This window comes from Enhydra lutris, unplaced genomic scaffold (genome assembly GCF_002288905.1).
Source record: "Enhydra lutris kenyoni isolate GAN:26980312 unplaced genomic scaffold, ASM228890v2 scaffoldscaffold9, whole genome shotgun sequence".
Taxonomy (NCBI): Eukaryota; Metazoa; Chordata; class Mammalia; order Carnivora; family Mustelidae; genus Enhydra; species Enhydra lutris.
Genome location: NW_019154093.1, coordinates 72,654,190 through 72,660,625, shown reverse-complemented (window position 1 = coordinate 72,660,625; position 6,436 = coordinate 72,654,190). Strand labels below are relative to the sequence as shown.

General features: G+C 39.6%; 1 pseudogene; it reads right to left on the bottom strand.

The window, feature by feature from the left end:
* Positions 1–636: 636 nt before the first annotated feature.
* LOC111143555 lies at positions 637–1,039 on the bottom strand (annotated as a pseudogene).
* Positions 1,040–6,436: the final 5,397 nt, after the last annotated feature.

The following is a 6,436-nucleotide window of genomic DNA, read 5'->3' as shown; positions in this document are numbered from 1 at the left end:
CTTGTTGAAGTAGGCCTTTATATTTATAAAATTCCCTCTTAGAACAGTTTTGCTGCATCCCAAAGATTTTGGACCATTGTGTTTTCATTTTCATTTGCCTCCATGTGTTTTTTTTTTTTCATTTTTTTTTATATTTTAGAAGATTTTATTTTTTTATTTGACAGACAGAGATCACAAGTAGGCACAGAGGCAGGCAGAGAGAGAGGAGGAAGCAGGCTCCTGGCTGAGCAGAGAGCCCGATGCGGGGCTTGATCCCAGGACCCTAGGATCATGACATGAGCCAAAGGCAGAGGCTTTAACCCACTGAGCCACCCAGGCGCCCCCCCTCCTTTTTTTTTTTTTTTTTTCAAATTTTAAAAGCCAGATACATTTTTAAGAGATTATGCCTACAATAAATAAATTATGTAGTGATGGAACATTAAAAAAAAAGTTGATGAACAAAAGGCACATTCTAGGAGTTCAGGAGTAGAAAGAACAGAAGAGCTCTTTTTGGTTTGGTTTAAAGTAGGAGAAAAGGGAAACAGGTGTGTTGAAATTATTTTTCAGGTGAAGGTTTCTGTCAGTTGAAGCATTAACATTGGCTTCTTTCTCCCTGCTCCAAAGCAGTTTTTTCTTTCATTGGCTTCTGAGATGTGTTTAGTCTTCCTTTGTGTAGAGGTGATACATCAGGGCTACCACCTGTGCTGAGATGGCTGGGATCACCCAGCTGGTCCACCAGCTGGAATTAGAATCAACAGTAGTAATGACAGTTTCTGAAGGCTTAGTTATCTGCTCTGTCATCTGGATGAAGTTCCTGAGTGATTTATGTTTTGGACAATTCTCGACCATCTGTAGAGTGTCCCATATCCTCAAAACTTTCAGTCACATCCCCTCCAGTTTATTCCCTTGATACTTCTCCCCCACCAAGATGCTCCTCCAAAAATTTGGTCAAATTGTATACCTTGTGGTGCAGAATCAACCAGGAGCTCCTGCTGTGGTTGTGCTTCTGGATCTCTTGCAGGGTGTGGTACTTCATAGTCTGGTCTGACTGCTCGGCCATTTCAGAACATGGCAAGCCTTAGGCCAGGGAGACACCTGCTGAGTCTGGAGGGGGCAGAGCACACATCTCAGCTAGTGGGGCCCAGGACATTGCTGGGGTCTTGGCCTTGTGCCCTGCGTCCACGTAATTTTTAATTTCTTCCTTGATTTCTTTGTTGGCCCATTCATTGTTTAGTAGCATATTGTTAAACCTCCATGTATTTATGTTCTTCCCAAATTTTTTCTTGTGGTTGATTTCTAGTTTCATAGTGCTGTGTTTGGAAAAGATGTAGGGTATGACTCTTTGAATTTTTTTAATTTGTTGAGCTTTGTTTTGGGCCTAATCTGTTTTGGAGAGCGTTTCCTGTGCACTTGAAAAGGATGTGTATTCTGCTGTTTTAGGATGGAATGTTCTGAATATATCTGTTAGATCCATCTGGTCCAATGTGTCATTCAAAGCCACTGTCTCTTTGTTGATTTTCTATTTGGATGACCTATCCATTGATGTAAGTGGGGTACTAAAGTCCCCTCTATTTTGTGCTTCATATACTTGGATGCACCCATGTTGGGTGTATAAATATGTACAGTTGTGGTATCTTCTTGTAGAATTGTTCCCCTTACTATTATATAATTTCCATCTTTGACCCTTGCTACAGTCTTTGTTTTAAGATCTATTTTGCCCAATATAAGTATTGCTATCAGCTTTCTTTTCACTTTCATTTGCATGATAAATATTTTTCCATCCCTTCTCTTTAAATCTGCATGTGTCTTTAAGTCTAAAAAGTATCTCTTGCATATAGATGAGTTTTGCTTTTTTAATCTACTCTGTTATCCTATGTCTTTTAATTGGAACATTTAGTCCATTTATGTTCAAAGTGATTATTGCTAGGTGAGAATTTGTCATTTTGTTATTTGTTTTATGATTGTTTTTGTAGTTCTTCTCTGTTCTTTTCTTCTCATGCTCTCTTCCCTCATGAATTGCTAGTTTTATTTAGTGATATACTTGGATTCCTTTTTCTTTATTTTTTGCTTATCTATTACTGGTTTTTGATTTGTGGTTACCTTTAGGTTTGCATATAATATCTTCTGCATATAGCAGTCTATATCCAGCTGATGGTTGCTTAAATTTGAATCCATTGTTTATTCTTCTCTCCCCCCCCCAATATTTTAGTTATATGGTGTCATACTTTACATCCTTTTATTTTGTGAATCTCTTGACTGATTTTTTTATAGCTATACTTAATTTTACTGCCTTTGCGCTTTCTATCTTTCTTACTCCTACTTATGGCCTTTCCTTTCCACTCAGAGTCCCCTTTAACATTTCTTGTAAGACTGGTTCAGTGGTGCTAAATTTCTTAACTTTTGTTTGTCTAGGAAACTCTTTATCTCTCCTATTCTGAACGTTAGCTTTGCCGGAGAGAGTGTTCTTGGCTGCAGATTTTCCTCTTTTTCTTTTAAAGATTTTATGTATATATGTATGTATGTATTTAAGAGAGAGAGAGCATGAGTGGGAGAGGAGGAGTGAGCGGGACAGCAGACTCTGAGCATGGAGCCCAACACGGGGCTTGATTCCATGACCCCAAGATCACAACCTGAGCTAAAATCAAGATGTTCAACCCTGAGCCACCCAGGTACCCCTGCAGGGTTTTTCTCTCACTACTTTGAACATATCATTCCACTCTCTTCTGACCCATAGAATTTCTCCTGAAAAATCAGCTAGTAGCCTTATAGGGTTTCCTTTGTATTTAACTGATTTCTGGTCTCTTGCTCCTTCTGAAATTCTCTTTATCAGGGCACCTGGGTGGCTCAGTGGGTTAAAGCCTCTGCATTTGGCTCGGGTTATGATCCCAGGGTCCTGCCTGCCTCTCTGCCTACTTGTGATCTCTGACTGTCAAATAATTAAGTAAAATCTTTTTTTTATTAAAGATTTCATTTATTTATTTGACAGAGATCACAAGTAGGTGGAGAGGCAGGCAGAGAGAGAGAGAGGAAGGGAAGCAGGCTCCCCACTGAGCAGAGAGCCTGAGGCTGGGCTCAATCCCAGGACCCTGGGATCAGGACCTGAGCCGAAGGCAGAGGCTTTAACCCACTGAGCCACCCAGACGCCCCTTAAATAAAATCTTTTAAAAAATAAAATAAAATAAAATAAAACAAAATAAAATAAAATTCTCTTTATCACTTTATCTCTTTATCACTTTTTGCTGTTTCAATTACTGTGTGTCTTAGTGTGGCCTCCTTGGATGATTTTGTTCAGGGCTTCTGCCTCCTGGATTTGGATTTCTGTTTCCTACCCCAGATTCAGGGTGTTTTCAGCTATTATTTCTTCAAGAAATATTTCTACCCCCTTTTCTCTCTCTTCTCCTTATGGTATCCCTATAATGTAAATGTCATAATGCTTTATGGTGTTATTGAATTTTCTTAGTCTATTTCCATTTTTTTTTCTTTCTCCTGTTTAGCTTGATTGATTTCTATTACTTTGTCCTTCAAGTTGCTGATCTGTTCTTCTGCTTCCTCTAGTCTACCATTTTTCCATTTAGTGTAGTTTTAATTGAGTTCTTCATCTCTGATTTTTTTTTCTGTTTTCTACCTCTTTTTAATGGTCTCACTGATGTCCTACACTCTTTTCTCAAGTACAGTGAGTACCTTTGTGAACAATACTTTATATTCTCTATCAGGCATATTACTTATTTTATTTAATTTAGGACTCTTGGTGTGATTTTGTCCTGTTAATTCATTTGTGACATATTCCTCTGTCTCTTCATTTCATCTAACTCCCTGTGTCTGTATGTATTAGGAACATTAGCTACCTCTCCTGCTTTTGAAGGTAGTCACCTTATGAAGAAGAGGAGCTATAGTGCTCTGCAGTACAAAGTCCCCTGATTACCAGAACCTGGTGCTTCAGGGGTATCTCCTATGTGCATTGTGTGTGACTTGCTGTTGTGGCTGAGCCACTTTTTTCTTCAGTCCACTCATCTACAATAGTGCACTTTGCTTGTTGTGGGCAGGACTTGGTCCTTGTGTTGTCAGGGGCCAGTCTGGTGCCACCTTGGGCTTGTTTGAGTCATACCTGGTATTTGCCAGAGATGCAGTAGCACCAAATTCTAAGGTGCTTTCCCTGTGTTCCCCTAAGAAGCTATTTTTGGTGGGCAGGTGCTGCATTCAGACTAGATGTCTGCCCCCAGCCCACTGCTGGGTCCATAGTCAAACTGGTCCATAGTCAAACATAGTCCCATTCCCTGGGACAAGAGTCATTTTGGAGTGGTGCTGGCCCTGTTGGGCATGTAGCATCACTTCAGATGGGCTCAGGCCAAGAAAATATTGGAGGGGCAGGTCTGCAGGGGAAAGTGGGGGCAGGACAGACACATGGTGTTAGCAGGGTCTGCAATAGTCTGCTGCAGAAGGGAACCTGCAGCTATCTGGGGAAACTCTTGCCCAGGCCTGGTTGGAGAGGGTACATTGCCAAGGCTCTTGGGTGCAGGGCTCACTGTTAGCAAGCTAGGTGGAGAGTGTTTGTGCTGCACTGTTTCCCACAAGTGTCCAGGTATCTAGGCTGGGGGGAAGTGGAGGGAAATGGTATCTGTCAGTTCTTACCCTTGGAGATGTCTCCCAAAGATTCCTGTCCCTCCAGCACATGCTCTGAGATTAGTAAATAAATCTTCTCCCAGTATACTTCAGGCACTTTTCAAACTGCTGCTTCTTTGCTGTATCTCAGCAGGGCTATTTATTAAGCTGTCTTTTTATGGTGGGGACTCCATTCTTTTGGGTCTCCCAGAACCAAGCCTGCTGGTTTTTAAATTTCCAGGTGTTAAGCCCAACTGATTGTTAGGTCTCTCTGTTTTCACAGACAAATATTATGAGGGATTTATCTTCCCTGTGCAGATTCCCTGTATCTGGGGTGCCTTTTGTGGGGTCTGGTCCTTTCCCCTTTCTGTATCTAGCATGTTTGACTCTCCCATGGGCAGTCCCACATGTCTATTTGACTCCCGACCATGTCTCTGCGCTTCCTACCCTCTTTGATGCAGCTTCTTGCTCTATGTTTAGCTGTGGAAAGTCTGTTCTGCCAGTGTTTGGGTCATTTTCTGGTTTATTTACAGGGATGTGGTATTATCTAGTTGTATCTGTGGGAATAGGTGAGCTTAGGATCTTCCTACTCTGCCATCTTTCCCAGAAGTCCTCTGACTACTTGATTTTAAAGAGTGTCTAAATCTAACACCTCAGAATATTAGCTTTCTGGATTCTCATCAGTGAGTACAATCTGGCAGAGTCTTCCACTCCACACCTCCCAAAAGGCCAGGTGGGAGAATAATATTTGGGGAGGTGTGTTTGAAGGATATTTGGTTGAGTTACTCTTCCAGTTACTTTAACTTTTGTCCTTGGAATGAGCTGACACAATTATTGGAGTTGTGTTATCCTAGACATTCCCAAAATTGCCTTGGCTAAGTTGTCTTAACCAAGTGGTCTCCACTTTAACAAAACTGATGACAAGAAGCAGCCTTTACTGTTATTGTAAATTATTTTAGGAATTTTTGAAGGACTATATTTTCTTTCATCACTCAATGAGATATTTTTTAAACAACTCATTGCTACATAAAATTTTGGTTCTCCCAAGGAGCTGTTGATGAGTTCTCTTCTGTCTGATAATAAGAATTGTGCTACTGATCATGTTTTCCCTTATCATCTATAGTTTACCATTCTCTGGTCTTGACTTTCTACTCTCAAAATTGTGTAATGCTTTGACATAATATGAATTCAGATAGAACTCAATTGGCAATTGGCTCCCATCCGCCACCTGATTGCAATCCTCAACCAAAGATCAGTTAAAAGTATTACCCTCTGTAGGGCAAAATGTCAGAAAATGACTTTATGATTATTTGGGGCTTTATCAATAATAATGGGTCTATTTCTTACACATCTCATAAATGAAGGCAAATAAATTAAAACACATAATAACTGGAAGATTAATTGATAAGGATTGCCTTCTTTAACATTGCAATAATGTGAGTATGAATTTTATATGATGGAATTTTGGGGATTGCATTTATAGAGAGGGTTTTATCTTCATTTATCATGAAGTTTCTAATTCTACTGTGTCTCAACAAAAAGTATACACTATTTATTGACAATGAGCCACATATGTTTTATATTGTGCACACTGTTAAGTGTTTTTATTGTAAGATACCTCAAAACCATTATAGAACAAGGTAGGGTATATCCACACGAATGGAAAATAAAGTAGAATAAAAAGACTCAATTGAGTGAACTTTGGTATTTGTCTATTCTGAATATAATATATTCAGTTTCCATATTAATTCCATAAAGGAGAACCATCTTATTCTTTTTTTCTTTTAAGACTGCTTTCAAGATCTACAAAATAGCATTACTACTTGTAATGAGTAGTGTTCCCTTCAAAATTCATGAC